At 42.6% G+C, this 15,895-nt stretch overlaps 1 long non-coding RNA gene across 1 annotated transcript; it reads right to left on the reverse strand.

Annotated features, from left to right (window-relative positions):
- Positions 1-243: 243 nt before the first annotated feature.
- Positions 244-9,357, reverse strand: LOC120041192. The gene is made up of 3 exons (XR_005475847.1): positions 9,286-9,357; positions 488-556; positions 244-399 (listed from the first exon to the last, which is right to left on the reverse strand). It is a non-coding gene; the product is annotated as an uncharacterized LOC120041192 (long non-coding RNA).
- Positions 9,358-15,895: the final 6,538 nt, after the last annotated feature.

Below are 15,895 nucleotides of genomic sequence, written 5' to 3' on the forward strand. Positions count from 1 at the left end.
GTTTGATGGTGGGAAAAGGGGGTAACCAGACAAGTCGCCCTTGGGCATACTTTACCCGTAGGTAAACTTTGTTAAATACACTAGTTAGAACTGGGCGGACCACCCCCTGTATTTTTGGTTAGTTAGTTAGCTGTTGGTGAAGTAGGCTAGTCTAGCTTAGGGGTGTTTTGGATGCTTATTGTTTCATTCCTTGGGTCCAGGTCAGCCCCTTTTCCTGCCCCCCCCCCCCCCCCCCCATTACCGTGTGTTTATAAATAAACCTTGAGTGTTTGACGGTAGATATTAGTTGTCGTGGTTATTTCGTTCTCACTCTTTGTCACTACTATAATTTGCATGAGTTATGTTACGGGTCCCATTACCATCCCCCCTAGATTGTCGGGCCAAAGGGATTTGTAACACCTGTCAAAAGAAAAATAGTACATGTTCACTACACAATAACTATCAAAGCACATGTAAAAGGAAGACGCAGATAAGCATCCAGTCTTACCTCAGACTATCCATGTAGAGGTCAGCAGTCAGATAAGTCCAGTCTACTCTGCAGCACGAGGTTGGCATCCTGACCAATACATGCATCAGCTATTTATCAAATGTATTTTAGGCATATATCTCACACACAGTACCAGTCAAAGGTTTGGACACCTACTCATTCCAGGGTGTCTTTATTTTTACTATTTTCTACATTGTAAACTATTAAAGAACACATATGGAATCATGTTGTAAGCAACAAAAAAAGTGTACGCAGAGGAGACTGCGTGAATCAGGCCTTCATGGTCGAATTGCTGCAAAGAAGCCACTACTAATGGTCACCAATAAGAAGAAGAGACTTGCTTGGGCCAAGAAACACGAGTAAATGACGTTAGACCTGTGGAAATCTGTCCTTTGGTCTGATGAATCCAAATTGGAAATCTGTTTCCAACCGCCGTGTCTTTGAGACACAGTAGGTGAACGGATGATCTCTGCATGGCACACTTAACCAACATGGCTACCACAGCATTATGCAGCGATACGCCATCCCATCTGGTTGGCACTTAGTTGGACTATCATTTGTTTTTCAGCAGGACAATGACCCAACACACCTCCAGGCTGTCTAATGGCTATTTGACCAAGGAGAATGATGGAGTGCTGCATCAGATGACCTGGCCTCCACAATCCCCCGACCACAACCCAATTGAGATGAGTTGGACCACAGAGTGAAGGAAAAGCAGCCAACAAATACTCAGCATATGTGGGAACTCCTTCAAGACTGTTGGAAAAGCATTCCAGGTGAAGCTGGTTGAGAGTGTGCAAAGCTGTCATCAAGCCAAAGGGTGGCTATTTTGAAGAATCTCAAATATAAAATACAGTTTTTTGTTTATTACACTATTACATATGTGTTATTTCATAGTTTATGTCTTCTATTATTCTACAATGTAGAAAATTGAAAAATAAACAAAAACCCTTGAATGAGTAGGTCTGGAATTTTTTTACTGGATCTGTCTGTCTATAAAAACACACACACTCGTTTTTCAACCACTCCACAAATTTCTTGTTGCCAAACTATAGTTTTGGCAAGTCGGTTAGGACATCTACTTTGTGCATGACAAGTCATTTTTCCAACAATTGTTTACAGAGATTATTTCACTGTATCACAATCCCAGTGGGTCAGAAGTTTACATACACTCAATTAGTATTTGGTAGCATTGCCTTTAAATGGTTTAACTTGGGTCAAACATTTCAGGTAGCCTTCCACAGGCTTCCCACAATAAGTTGGGTGAATTTTGGCCCATTCCTCCTGACAGAGCTGGTGTAACTGAGTCAGGTTTGTAGGCCTCCTTGCTCGCACACGCTTTTTCAGTTCTGCCCACAAATTTTCTACAGGAATGAGGTCAGGTCTTTGTGATGGCCACTCCAATACCCTGACTTTGTTGTCCTTAAGCCATTTTGCCACAACTTTGGAAGTATGCTTGGGGTCATTGTCCATTTGGAAGACCCATTTGCGACCAAGCTTTAACTTCCTGACGTCTTGAGATGTTGCTTCAATATATCCACATAATCTTCCATCCTCATGATGCCATCTATTTTGTGAAGTGCACCAGTCCCTCCTGCAAAGCACCCCCACAATATGACGCTGCCACCCCCGTGCTTCACGTTTTACTGTGGATATAGACACTTTTGTACCTGTTTCCTTCAGCATCTTCACCAGGTACGTTGCTGTTGTTTTGGGATTGATTTGCACTTTTCGCACCAAAGTACATTCATCTCTAGGAGACAGAACGCATCTCCTTCCTGAGCGGTATGACGGCTGCGTGGTCCCATGGTGTTTATACTTGCGTACTATTGTTTGTACAGATGAACATGGTACCTTCAGGCATTTGGGAATTGCTCCCAAGGATGAACCAGCCTTGTGGAGGTCTACAATTTTTTTCTGAGGTCTTGGCGGATTTCTTTTGATTTTCCCATGATGTCAAGCAAAGAGGCACTGAGTTTGAAGGTAGGCCTTAAAATACACACACAGGTACAGCCTATCAGAAGCTTCTAAAGCCATGACATCATTTTCTGGAATTTTCCAAGCGGTTTAAAGGCACAGTCAACTTAGTGTATGTAAACTTCTGACCCACTGGAATTGTGATACAGTGAATATTAAGTGAAATAATCTGTCTGTAAATAATTGTTGGAAAAATTACTTGTGTCATGTACAAAGTAGATGTCCTAACTGACTTGCCAAAACTATAGTTTGTTAACAAGAAATTTGTGGAGTGGTTGAAAAACTAGTTTTAATGACTCCAACCTAAGAGTATGTAAACTTCCGAATTCAACTGTATATATAGATATTTTTTGTTAAGATTTAAATGTAGTCTATTTAATAAAACTGCACAGAAAAGACCAGAATTACATATTAAAATGCTTTGCTTGCCTCAAGTAGAAAAAAAACATTTGTAAATCCTCCAGGTTTGACAGATTGTTTTTTTGTCTTGCATCAACTGTGAGTTAACTGAAGAATGTTCCATGAATTCCTAAAATGTCTCAAGACATAGCACTATTTGACATTAGTGTCTTGAGACGTCTTGAAGACACACAAAAAATGTCTCAGGACATTGCATTGACATGTCTTCAAAATGTTTAAGACGTTAGACATCTTGAGACGTCTCAATTGCATGTCTCAAGACATCTCAAGACCAAGGTGATGAAATGTCTGTGTCCAGTTTCAGGTGGTTCGTTTCAATTTAGAAAATGCTCTGAAAACGCTCCAAGAAGTAATCCAACAAGGTGTACACTGCTGTTTTGACTATTTCAAACCTTTGATCGAGACAGGTGGGTCCACCCCAAAGTGCCACGTCATGATAACAAATCACCTGTTTCAATCAATGAAAGAAGTCAGAGGAAGACGTGAAGCAAGAGGTTTTCCTCTGCCCATGAAAAATAAGCTTACAAAATTAAGAATTTTTGTATGGAGGTCAATGAGAGTGTGAATTAGGTCAACAAAATGATTTCATTTCTAATATGCTACTTGGTGGTGTCATGACGTTGGGTTGGGGGTAGGTTTATGACAGTCATAAATACCTCTTTCCCCCTTTTTCTCTCTCCCTACTATAACTGATGTGACATAAGGAAACCCATGGGTTAACATAGAGGTTCTGGTAACATCAGAAGTTGGGGGAAATGAACTATATTCTGGTAATCCGACCAACTGAACATATGCGGTGGTACTTAAGGTATATTATGTCAGTTCGGTTGCCCTCTGACACACTCATCAAGGATAGAATGACAAACTCTACTGTGGAAAGTCTAAATGTTAGAGATATCGGATTCACATGGAATTGTTGTTTAATTCAAATGTTTGAATATGACATTATTTGTGAAGAGATGAAATGTAATTTTAGCTTCCAAATGAGAGATCTGTGCTTTCATAAGTTTTCCTCTGCTCACAGTGGTCCGCCCCTGTGAAGAGACATGGGTTACAAACCTTTCAGACACACCCCTCTCCCTCCACTATAAAGCCATTTTCCCAAAAAATAACTTTCTGTTCCGGGTGCGCTAGGATGACGATCCAGTGTCAGAATGGTTCAGATAATCACTATAGATGAAGCCAACATCAGCATGGACTTTGATTGTGAATGGTATGAACTTTGAACTCGTATTCACTACAGAAGTGATATCTCCTAGCCTTTGAGTTAGCAACAGCTAAACGCAGGTTCGGAAGGACAGTCCAAGTATCCCGTCTAATACACACAACGTGTCCCGTGACTACCAGAGACATTCTTCAAAGGACAGAGGACTCGGGTGATGACGCGGGCCATCTACCACCAACCTACTGAAGCGCAGCTCAGAGTAAATATTGATTGCATTTTCCTTTTTCAAATGGGCGGTAATTTAGAATGCATAAGATACTGTATTTACGATAGCACAGCTCGCCTATGTCAAGTCTCCCGCTCTTTCACTAGGACTCAACCCCCTTTCCTTTGTGTAACAAGCTGTCATATCGATTCTGCCCGCTAGGGACGTTTTTCTGTATGACGTAATTTGTGATCAAGTTATGATTTAATTGTGTATGTGTGTTTCTGTGTGATTAGTTAGGTATTTAGTAAATAAATAATTAAACCCAATTTTGTATTGCTGATTCAACTTGTTAGCCAGGATTCTTGCAGATAATCAAGGACTTACAACTTTCAGATGAGACTGAATAAAATGACGATTAATGTGACTGCTATTTAGTAAAATATTACTAAATCTTTAAGAGTTTATTCGAAAGATAACAGCTCTATAAATATTCTTTCGTGGTGTCCCTCTCTAGTTAATTCATATTTACATGATTAGTTCAATCAGGTAATATTAATTACGGAGAAATTATTTTATAGAATAGCATGTCATAGCAATTAATCTGGCATAGTCAAAGACACGACAGTGGATTATTTTATCTAATAGAAGTTGTCATTGTTAGGTTGTTACGAATGCACTGATAAGTGGCATTTCTGCAAACTTGAAAAAAACAACTTGATATCAAAGTTGTGCCTGTTATAGAGATAGAGGAAGCATCATGGATTTAACCCATTTTAACATGGACATTGCCATTGAGGACTTCTACTAGGGGTGTGAACGTTTTAATGTTCAAACATTTAAACAAAGTTGGGATCCTGAACGTTAAGAAAAATCCCTAAAAAAAAAATCCCCCACTTAATTCAAATCACAGTGCAGTTATCACAAAACATTATTTTCAGCGTTCTAGCCGACAGTCTATAAAGGCCTGGGGGAAGTTATAGCCGACAGGGTACAAAGGCCTGGGGGAAGTTATAGCCGTCAGGGTACAAAGGCCTGGGGGAAGTTATAGCCGACAGGGTACAAAGGCCTGGGGGAAGTTATAGCCGTCAGGGTACAAAGGCCTGGGGGAAGTTATAGCCGTCAGGGTACAAAGGCCTGGGGGAAGTTATAGCCGTCAGGGTACAAAGGCCTGGGGGAAGTTATAGCCGACAGGGTACAAAGGCCTGGGGGAAGTTATAGCCGACAGGGTACAAAGGCCTGGGGGAAGTTATAGCCGACAGGGTACAAAGGCCTGGGGGAAGTTATAGCCGACAGGGTACAAAGGCCTGGGGGAAGTTATAGCCGACAGGGTACAAAGGCCTGGGGGAAGTTATAGCCGACAGGGTACAAAGGCCTGGGGGAAGTTATAGCCGACAGGGTACAAAGGCCTGGGGGAAGTTATAGCCGACAGGGTACAAAGGCCTGGGGGAAGTTATAGCCGACAGGGTACAAAGGCCTGGGGGAAGTTATAGCCGACAGGGTATAAAGGCCTCGGGGAAGTTATAGCCGACAGGGAATAAAGGCCTGGGGGAAGTTATAGCCGACAGGGTACAAAGGCCTGGGGGAAGTTATAGCCGACAGGGTACAAAGGCCTGGGGGAAGTTATAGCCGACAGGGTACAAAGGCCTGGGGGAAGTTATAGCCGACAGGGTACAAAGGCCTGGGGGAAGTTATAGCCGACAGGGTACAAAGGCCTGGGGGAAGTTATAGCCGACAGGGTACAAAGGCCTGGGGGAAGTTATAGCCGACAGGGTACGAAGGCCTGGGGGAAGTTATAGCCGACAGGGTACGAAGGCCTGGGGGAAGTTATAGCCGACAGGGTACGAAGGCCTGGGGGAAGTTATAGCCGACAGGGTACGAAGGCCTGGGGGAAGTTATAGCCGACAGGGTACGAAGGCCTGGGGGAAGTTATAGCCGACAGGGTACGAAGGCCTGGGGGAAGTTATAGCCGACAGGGTACGAAGGCCTGGGGGAAGTTATAGCCGACAGGGTACGAAGGCCTGGGGGAAGTTATAGCCGACAGGGTACGAAGGCCTGGGGGAAGTTATAGCCGACAGGGTACGAAGGCCTGGGGGAAGTTATAGCCGACAGGGTACGAAGGCCTGGGGGAAGTTATAGCCGACAGGGTACGAAGGCCTGGGGGAAGTTATAGCCGACAGGGTACGAAAGCCTGGGGGAAGTTATAGCCGTCAGGGTATAAAGGCCTGGGGGAAGTTATAGCCGACAGGGTACGAAGGCCTGGGGGAAGTTATAGCCGACAGGGTACGAAGGCCTGGGGGAAGTTGTGTAATTCAAATAAAACCAGAGAGGAAGAAGAGGCCAACTTTAGGCTACTTAGTGAATTTGCAAGGCATGCAATACATTGCGAGATGCAGATTACCAAAACATGAGCAGGCTTCTGCCTTCCTCTCCCTCGCACTGGCCCCGTGCTCTCCACTAATGGTGCCGGGTCTCTCCACTAACGGTGCCGGGTCTCTCCACTAACGGTGCCAGGTCTCTCCACTAACGGAGCCAGGTCTCTCCACTAACGGTGCCAGGTCTCTCCACTAACGGTGCCAGGTCTCTCCACTAACGGTGCCAGGTCTCTCCACTAACGGTGCCAGGTCTCTCCACTAACGGTGCCAGGTCTCTCCACTAACGGTGCCAGGTCTCTCCACTAACGGTGCCAGGTCTCTCCACTAACGGTGCCAGGTCTCTCCACTAACGGTGCCAGGTCTCTCCACTAACGGTGCCAGGTCTCTCCACTAACGGTGCCAGGTCTCTCCACTAACGGTGCCAGGTCTCTCCACTAACGGTGCCAGGTCTCTCCACTAACGGTGCCAGGTCTCTCCACTAATGGTGCCAGGTCTCTCCACTAATGGTGCCAGGTCTCTCCACTAATGGTGCCAGGTCTCTCCACTAATGGAGCCAGGTCTCTCCACTAATGGAGCCAGGTCTCTCCACTAATGGTGCCAGGTCTCTCCACTAATGGTGCCAGGTCTCTCCACTAAAGCCTAGTAAAGTCCATTACTAGGCAACCAGAACTGTCAATCAAATAATCTTGAGCTGCTGCGTGCAGCCTGCTTGCACGCAGACCAATCTCCTAAAAAAGTGCTTCAAAGTTTGTTAAATACCATGACTTACCAAGACATTTAGTAGAAATAAAACACATCTAGCTATCATACCATAAAAAAAAAACTATAGAAAACACAGCAGCGACATTTGTTGTTATCAAGGAAACCCTACAGAACATTTTACACAAGAGCAGAATTCTGTCTGAAAAAGATCTGATGCAGCACTGGTTTTAATTGTCTGAAAAGATATCAAATGTCACTATTGACATGTTACTGTAACTGCGTTCTGTCTGTGAAGGGTTGAGGTAGACGTCATTTCATCGTCCAACCCTAGAGGTCAAACATAGGTAACAGGATCAATATTCTGCATTGTAAATTGATGTAGAATTGTATGATTTATTTTTATTTTTATCATGGTCAATCGAGTATCTTGTCACTATAATAGATCATCTTTAGAGAAGATTGAATATAGACAAGGCAGCGTATTACACATTGTTTAATTAATTCATGGTGCAAAAAACTAATATTTATTTTAATAATAACAGTTCTAAATTCCAAAGAACCACCTGAAACTGGACACAGCCATTTTAGAAGATACATTTGAGAAGGAAGATATCATTGCCAAGTTAGTTGGTTGAAAATTATTTGTGGTACACTGTAAGGGTAATGGGAAACCACAACTTTAGCTTTGGTCCTCTCAACCAGTGTGTCTGCTGTTCCAGTCACCTATAACCTTAAACAGCGCTCATAAATAAACCCTCTGAGGACTAATAATGCACACCCTTCTATTTCCAGATGACCTCAAGGAGAAAGGCCCCTACCACAGGACACATGCTAAAGCACTACTACCTACTGATTTCAGAAAATAATATGGTTCCTTAGGTATCTAGCTAGCATGATTGTGAGAAATATATGATCTAGCCAGATAGCTGCTAGCTAAGATTTGAGTTTCTGTAACTAGCTGGCTAAAAGTCTGTGTCAAAGCAACATACTACAAAGCATAATCAATTAGTCAGCCACCTAACTTGCCTAAATATTCTGACATATTTAACCTTTATTCAATCAATTGGCATGGTCTAATTGACTCAACCAAATACATAAGTTTATATTTCTTAGTTAATCAGAAAATCAATAGTTATTGATGGTTGTTTAGCTATCAAAGTTAGCTGGCTAACTCATTGATCCTGTTTTGTAGTGTACCAGTGCTGCTAGCTGACAAATATAGCTAGCTAAGTAGTTTTAACGTTACCTGGCTAGAGTAGCAAACCAGCCAACTAGGTTTATTTTACTGATTAAATACATGTCCACACATTGGAATAACACATCTTCTGAATAATAATGTTCACATCTTTATAATGTCCACGCAGCTTATTTGACGACTATAGTAACGCTAGTACGAATAAACTGTCAACTATGCAAATGTCCCTAGCTAACTAATAACCTCTAGCTAGTTAGCTAGCTAAGTTAACTAGCATACCAGATGTAGGTGAGTTCTCTTAGCAAACACCTCAAACTGTATCAATAGAAGCCAGATAGCTTAGAAAATTTGCATACGTTGCGCTACCCCGCCAGCTAGCTTCGTAAACCAGCTAGTTAGCCAACTTAAATAACTAACATTAATCTTAGTTCGGATATAACTAACGTGAGACAACATTGAACGTGACTAAAAACTAGTTAGATAGGAAACGTATTGTAACGACCCTGGGTTTAGACAGTATATACAACTTTGGCCAACTGTAAAGTAGCTTCTTTGGGGCTAGCTAACGTTAGCAATATCGTTGGGCTAGCTAAATAGACAGCAATCCAAACGATGGTACGCAAACTAGCTAACGACCCACACGAGATCTATTAAACAATTGAAATCACCAACTTCCACAGGTGAGCCAGATATATGTCTATTAATCAAAGCTGTAACTCAAAGTATACGCAAACATGTACGTTTGTTAACCGACGTTACCTTGGACGCTGGATCCACTGTCTTCTCGGCCCTCGAAAAGTAATGTTTACTTCTTCTTCTGTGAGGTTTAACTTCTTCTTCTTCTCTGGGGTTTAACGGCAGTTGGCATTCAATTTGTTGCATTACCGCCACCTACTAGACTGGAGTACAACTCCCTATACTTTACTTGAAAAATACAAATGTGCTAAATAAATAGCCTACCATCTAACACTACACTCACTCATTTCAAAATTATACAAAATAAAATTAACACCCCCCTACTCCACTAATTAAATGTATTTATTCCTACCTTATTCCATCACCCTGAAAGGATGGGACATCACCACTTAACACATCCTGTAACTCTTCTGCTATCAAGTCTCGCACACCCAAATACCTCTCTGCAGCTGCCACCACAACCTCAACTTCCGATCCCTGAAGTACAGTTGATAACCATTGGCTATAAATGCTAAAAATCCAATCTTACTGAAACTTATATCACTTTTTGGCCTATCCCTCTGTACTGGTATATCTCTGCTACTCTCACCACTCCTCCCTCTGTACTGGTATATCTCTGCTACTCTCACCACTCCTCCCTCTGTACTGGTATATCTCTACTACTCTCACCACTCCTCCCTCTGTACTGGTATATCTCTACTACTCTCACCACTCCTCCCTCTGTACTGGTATATCTCTACTACTCTCACCACTCCTCCCTCTGTACTGGTATATCTCTACTACTCTCACCACTCCTCCCCCTTAACCCATCTTCCTCTACCTTTTCCACTACCTCAGCATATGACAACTTCTGCACTACTTTGACCCTGGAAACCTCAACCTGCCTCTCTCTCACGGGACATTTCTGATCCCCAGCCCCATGGGAACCCCTACAATTAACATATTCCACTACTTTCCCCGATACTACACATTCCTTTGTCTCATGCCCTTCTGCACATTTCTCACACCTTGGACCCTCCGTCCTACACACTGCTGCCACATGCCCATAAGCGTGACACCTATAACATCATAATGTATTCGGCACATACACTCGTACAGGATAACTTATATATCCTAACTTCACTTTGTCAGGCAAAGACTCATCTTCAAAACTCAAAAGAACAAACAATGACTCTTCTGTTTCCCCACTCTGCGTCTGCGTCGCATCAAACGACGAGCATCACATACACAGAGAATCTTGGTCAACATTTATATCTACTGCTACACCAGTTATCACTCCTTTCATTGGTGCCCTTTTCTTGAGAACGAAACAATTCACTTTTCTTGCTCCCATTCGTTTTATTCCGAGCGCATTCTTCCCCTGACCAACAGAAACACAAAAATTATCACTAGACCACTTCTGGTTACCCTCACTGATTCCACATTACCCAACTCTTTTTTCACCCACTGTAAATCCACAAATGGATCAGCCAAAAGGCAAGGGTCCACTTTTTCCATAAACTTCACTCCTACTGTCGCAGACTCATCTTTTTCCTGATCCTCGGTGCAAGCCTCGGGCTCCGAAAACTTCACCACACCGACCACCTCCGATACTTCACCCTCATTCACTTCCATTTCTCCTTCTGTCTTCAGCTCCCTCTGCTTACACTTTCTACCATTCTTCTTTAACAAACCATCTCCCTTTTTTCCACCATCTTGATCTTGCTTTCTCTAGGGACTCCATTTCCGCCGAGGCGTCCGCCCTCGACCCGGGTACCTTGGCCACCGACAAGTAATGTTTATGGTGTCAAAAGCCGTGTTCGAGAGCACAACCGTGATGTATCATGGGTAAATTCTCATCATGGATCTTGACTTCTAAATTCAAGGAATGACTTTACATACAGTATATGGGATGCAACAATGAACACAACCTAGCTAGCGTTTAGTAAAGCGAATTATCTGTCTTGTACAGTCCTCAAATCAAATTGTATTTGTCACATGCTTCGTAGACAACAGGTGTAGACTGACAGTGCTTACTTATGAGTACTTTTCCAACAATGCAGAGTTAAACATAAGATAGAAATAGTGGCACAGAGAAAAACTATTAAAAAATAACATGGCAGTTTATAAGGAGTAGAAAAGAACATGACTATATACAGAGAGTACCTGTACCAAGTCGATGTGCAGGTGTACGGGGTAATTGAGGTAGCTATGTACTGTACATATACAGTACCAACCAAAAGTTTGGACAAATCTAGTCATTCCAGGGTTTTTCTTTATTATTTAACAATTTTCTACATTGTTGAATAATAGTGAAGACATCAAAACTATGAAATAACACATATGGAATCATGCAGTGGTGACCAGTCATTCAGGTTTTTGGGGGGGGCTTTCCTGTTTTGCATGTTATTTTGGCATTAATATGTGTCACATATCAGTATGCAAACAATGGGGATAAAGATATATCATTGAGTTAATTAAGCCGCGTACAAACATGGTCTCTTTTTTGCTTTCTTGAGTAAGGCAGCTCCAAAATGCAGGTGTTTCAGCTCAGTGCTTTCTATGGTGGTGGGGCAAGCCATCAGACAATATGCAGTGTTGCGCCGTGACAGAGCGACTTGTAAGTCGCTCTGGATAAGAGCGTCTGCTAAATGACTTAAATGTAAATGTAAATGTAATTGGCTCAGTGTTCTGTCACTCATGGGGACACTACGTCACCGCCAAGTCTAAGGGTAGACATAGAAAATTCTAGCCCCTTGGGTGCTGCCATAGAGTTACATTAGAAGTGCCCATCCAAGAAGGCTCAAGCTCATTGGCCACAGATAAAATGATGTCAAATCACATTATATCTACAGCAGCTTTGATTGGACTGATCATGTCAACATCATACTTTCTAAATATTAGCAGTCATCATCATGAATCAAGTCGACAATCTACTGGCAAATCCTTTTTGATCCATGTCATATGAAGAGACATAATGTAGAGAAATTATAGACAAAACATACCGGTGCTCATTGGCTATTGGACATAAACATTACACAACAAGTTGGAAATCGCTAATTCAACAATGAGTGGTTTGGAAGGAATCAGTGGCTAACTGCAAGCATTGCAAAGCAATCATTAGCCTGCTATTCAGTGGAGTGGCTGTGTGGTCCAAAGATTAAGGGTCTCTTTTCCTAGCTTAAAATTATAAACATTCAACATTGGCCCTGCTGTCAATGAAGCACGATTTGTGCCGCGCTCAAAACAACTGTTAACTCGGAACTGCAAAATCTGACTTTAGTGAGTTCAAGACAACTGGGAACTTGGGAAAAACGAGCTACGACTGGGAAAATACGTTTTGAACTTTCATCCAACTCGGAATTGTACATTCGGAACTCGTGCCTCTTTCTAGAGCTACGACCTGAAGATCACTGACGTCATCATGATTCAATTTGTTTTAATTCTTCGAGTTCCCAGTTGTCTTGAGAATGCCAGACTTTGATGACAAAGTTTGACAACAAAATTTTCCCACGAAGGACCGCCGCACCACCTTCCTGTTCAAGTGAGCACAGCACAACAAAATGAGTCCAAAAATGTATTTTATATTGCTGCATAAATGATGTAATATGCCAGGGAGATATGTACACTGCAGCTAAGAAAGTAATACTAAGTGTATGTTGTGTAGTAAGCTGTTAGTAGCCCATGTGCCTCACCCTAATAATTTGGTCTATTTTCACCTCTTAATTTCACCTACTGTTCTGACTTGGTGGTGCACATGTAGCCTGTATGTCACGCCTGTTCCCGCTCTCCCTCTCTGGCACTCGAGGGTGCCAGACTGCCTTCAATTTCGCACCCCTGTCACCATTGTTATGCGCACCTGTGCTTCATCACCGGTCACCGTCACGTGCAGCAGCGCATCGTTGGACTCACCTGGACTTCATTACCTTGTTGATTGCCCCTCCTATCGCTGTCTGTTTCTTTGGTTCGATCAGAATGTTTTTGTCATTTCTCCTGTCCGTATTCTGTTCCTGTTTTGTTTCATGTCAGTCATTAAATGTTCACTTCCTGTACCTATTTCCTGTCTCCAGCGTCGATCCTCACACTATAACCTGTTTTTGAGAAATGTAATCATTGAATATTGTAAGAGCTTTCATTGTCTGCTTATATGCCCCCTTTATTTGTCCTACGGTTCTGACTTGGTGTACAGGGAGAACACTGTAAGAACGGCCCATGTTCTGAATTCTGTTGCTGTACATTTCACAAGTGCTGAACAAATAGTTATATTGACTATGTCCGTCCTAGCTCGCTCATTAATATCATATCATCAATATGGAGACTCATATCTCCCTCACTAGCATTAAGCACCACCTGTCAGAGCAGCTCACAGATCACTGCACCTGTACATAGATGGGCTGTTTACAGATGGGCTATCTACCTATCTCATTCCCATACTGTATTTATTTATTTATCTTGCTCCTTTGCACCCCAGTATCTCTACTTGCACATTCGTCTTCTGCACATCTACCATTCCAGTGTTTAATTGCTATATTGTAATTACTTCGCCACCATGGCCTATTAATTGCCTTACTCCCTTATCTTACCTCATTTGCACTCACTGTATATAGACGTTTTGTTTTCTTTTGTTCTATTGTATTATTGACTGTATGTTTGTTTATTCCATGTGTAACTCTGTGTTGTTGTATGTGTCGAACTGCTTTGCTTTATCTTGGCCAGGTCGCAGTTGCAAATGAGAACTTGTTCTCAACTAGTCTACCTGGTTAAATAAAGGTGAAATAAAATAAAATAAATAGAAACCAGATTTGTTTAAACAAGTCAGCCATATCAGCTATGTTTTTTTAAAAGGCAGTAAATGAATGAATTGCTTCGCTGCCAGGCAGGACTCCGCTGATAGCCAGGTGTAGCAGTGGTAAGGTGTTGGGACTGCTGTTGGGACAGCTTTATGTAGGCCCTAACAGTTTGTGGGCACCGTTTGTCACCGTTAATTAACGTAATAGACCTTACGCGCTATTTGACCAAGAAGGAGAGTGATGGAGTGCTGCATCAGATGACCTGGCCTCCACAATCCCCCGATCTCAACCCAATTGAGATGGTTTGAGATGAGTTGGACCACAGAGTGAAGGGAAAGCAGCCAACAAGTAGGAACTCCTTCAAGACTGTTGGAAAACCCTTCTAGGTGAAGCTGGTTGAGTGTCATCAAGGCAAAGGGTGGCTACTTTGAAGAATCTAAAATCTAAAATATATTTTGATTTGTTTAACACTTTGAATACTACATGATTCCATATCTATTTTTTCATAGTGTTGATGTCTTCACTATTATTCAACAATGTAGAGAATAGTAAAAATAAAAAATAAACCTTGAATGTGTCCAAAATGTTGATATACATTGCCAGTCAAAAGTTTGGACACACCTACTCATTCAAGGGTTTTAATTTATTTGACTATTTTCTACATTGTAGAATAATAGTGAAGACATCTGTCACGTTCCTGACCTGTTTTCTTTTGTCTTGTATTTATTTAGTTGGTCAGGGCGTGAGTTGGGTGGGTTTGTCTATGTGTGATTTTCTATGTTGGGATGTTTGTGTTCGGCCTGGTATGATTCTCAATCAGAGGCAGCTGTCAATCGTTGTCCCTGATTGAGAATCATACTTAGGCAGCCGGGGTTTCACGTGTGTGTTTTGTGGGTGTTTGTATCTCGTGTCAGTGTTCGTGCCACACGGGACTGTTTTCGGTTTTGTCACGTTTTTTTGTATTTGTAAGTGTTTCGTTTTGATTAAATCAATATGAGCACTAACAACTCTGCGTTTTGGTCCGAGCCTTACTCCTTCTCCTCATCCGAGGAGGAGGAATTAGACAGCTGTTACAACATCAAAACTATGAAATAACACACATGAAATCATGTAGCAACAGACACACAGTCAGACAGGTTGGCAGTCAGACATACAGAAAGAAAGGCAGACAGACAGACAGAAAGACAGACTGACAGACTGACTGACAGAAAGGCAGAGAGAAAGACAGGCAGACAGGCATACTGACAGGCAGACAGTCAAACAGAAAGACAGACAGACAGACTGACAGTCAAACAGGCTGACATGACAGTCAGACAGGCTGTCAGACAGACAGAAAGACAGGCAGACAGACTAAGAAAGACAGATATAACCTGCTGACTGGAGCAACTGGGAGTGTGCCAGAGAGCCCAATCCCAGACCTCTTCTCCTCCTACTCCAGCTGTCCCAGGATCTGCTCCCTCCTCCAGCTGCCTCTGGCTCTGCTGCCCAGGTCAGAGAACTTAGCCTGGCTGTTATTATTAATTGTGTGGAGGGAGGGAGGAATTCATTCAACATGCCAACTGCAGCCTGCAACCTGGCCCAGGCAGGACCATGAGGACATTTTCTTGTCCTCATGGTCTGACCTGCCCAGCAACAGCTGCCCCAGCCTTGCCCATAATGTCTTCTCTTCAGGCTGATCTTTGCTCCACTCTCCATGCAAAGTCTACTACTCTACAGTCACTAACCACAGAAGTGGATGTGGACGGGTGGACAGACAGACAGACAGACAGACAGACAGACAGACAGACAGACAGACAGACAGACAGACAGACAGACAGTTATATCAGGAAATTGAGTTTTTAAACTTTGGAACCATCTCTATAATCTCTTCTGCTCATAAAACATGTAATGAGGAGCTGTTGCTT

The sequence above is a fragment of the Salvelinus namaycush genome, unplaced genomic scaffold (genome assembly GCF_016432855.1).
Source record: "Salvelinus namaycush isolate Seneca unplaced genomic scaffold, SaNama_1.0 Scaffold412, whole genome shotgun sequence".
In the NCBI taxonomy this organism is placed as follows: Eukaryota; Metazoa; Chordata; class Actinopteri; order Salmoniformes; family Salmonidae; genus Salvelinus; species Salvelinus namaycush.